The following is a 1,345-nucleotide window of genomic DNA, read 5'->3' on the forward strand; positions in this document are numbered from 1 at the left end:
ATCAAAGGCTATCAGAATGGCATTTAATTGATTTGTGATATTCAGTTTTATAGATGAAATAACCTGCTGTTTTTAAACTAATTAAATTTATCACTGTTCAGACATGAAGATGACTTTAATATATTCACACCGAATTGACAATAATTAAAGCTGCAGTTTTAATTACTACCAGCAGTGATAATAGACACCCCCCACCCCCCCATCCCCCGTCATTAATAAATCATGCAGGTGRGACTTTGACCCGTTCTTCTTGTAGGTGGTGTTAAATGTAGGTTTCCACATTATCAGTGGAAAAGGTTTTATCAGATGAACAGCTTGTTCAGGTGGAAGAGCTTCTCCTCATGGATTTTCAGAGATAAGTGAACAACTCYGTGCAATTTGGAGGATGCTTTTATCCAAAACACCCGGCCGAACCTGCAGCCATGAAGACGAGCAGGAGAGGAAGATAAAACCACTGCTGGAAAGTCTCACCTGTGGCGAAATACGAACAGACTCACTCCTCTCTTACACAGATTACAGAGTAAAACCTGTTTAACTCACTATACAGAATTTAAAAGTTTTTATTTGAAATATTATCCTAAAGACGTAAAAGTTAGCTAGTTTTAATAATAACCTACGCATATATTTACATGTTTTTTTTAATATTTGATTGGCTGATAAATAACCCAAGAAATTCGTTTTTCTAAAGGTTAAGATGATTTCTTTGAATCACTTAGTTAGTAATTTAAACTAAAAGGGTCCCACAGGAGAAAAACATTATTAAAACCTTTAACTCAATGAGCTGCAACTAGTTTGTGAACAGATCTTTCGAGGGAGTCCTCAATTACTTAGTACGATTCACAGAAACTGGAAAAATGATCAGTCACTAATTAACTTCTAAACTTTTTATTTATTTATTTAGTAACTGTATATTATAATTCGAAAGAGGATTAGGGCCATTGGGGGAAAAAAACAACCTGACTTTAATCTCAGAATTCTGACCTGAGATTTACGGAAGCCTAGAGTGGCCATTTTCCACATATATTTTTTTTCCATTGTTTCCTCGTTTCCTCAAAATAATGAGTTATGATTTTCTGTGCATCATTCAGTAATAATGGAGACTGCCTGAATCCCTCAGCTGATCACTGCTAAAATTCATTATATCAGCAGGATAACTGTGTAAACACCTGCTGATCTGTCATGTCCTAAATGATGAGCGCTGATATGAAAGTTATCTGTACAAGACAAACAAATCAAGATTTCAGTCTGTGTAATGATACAAAAATGACACAAAACCATATAGGCTGCCCTGATGCATCTCAGTAATCCAGGTAAAAAATCAAAAGGAAAAAAAATTGTATAGGTC

Source organism: Austrofundulus limnaeus, unplaced genomic scaffold, assembly GCF_001266775.1.
Source record: "Austrofundulus limnaeus strain Quisiro unplaced genomic scaffold, Austrofundulus_limnaeus-1.0 Scaffold11, whole genome shotgun sequence".
NCBI classification, from domain to species: domain Eukaryota; kingdom Metazoa; phylum Chordata; class Actinopteri; order Cyprinodontiformes; family Rivulidae; genus Austrofundulus; species Austrofundulus limnaeus.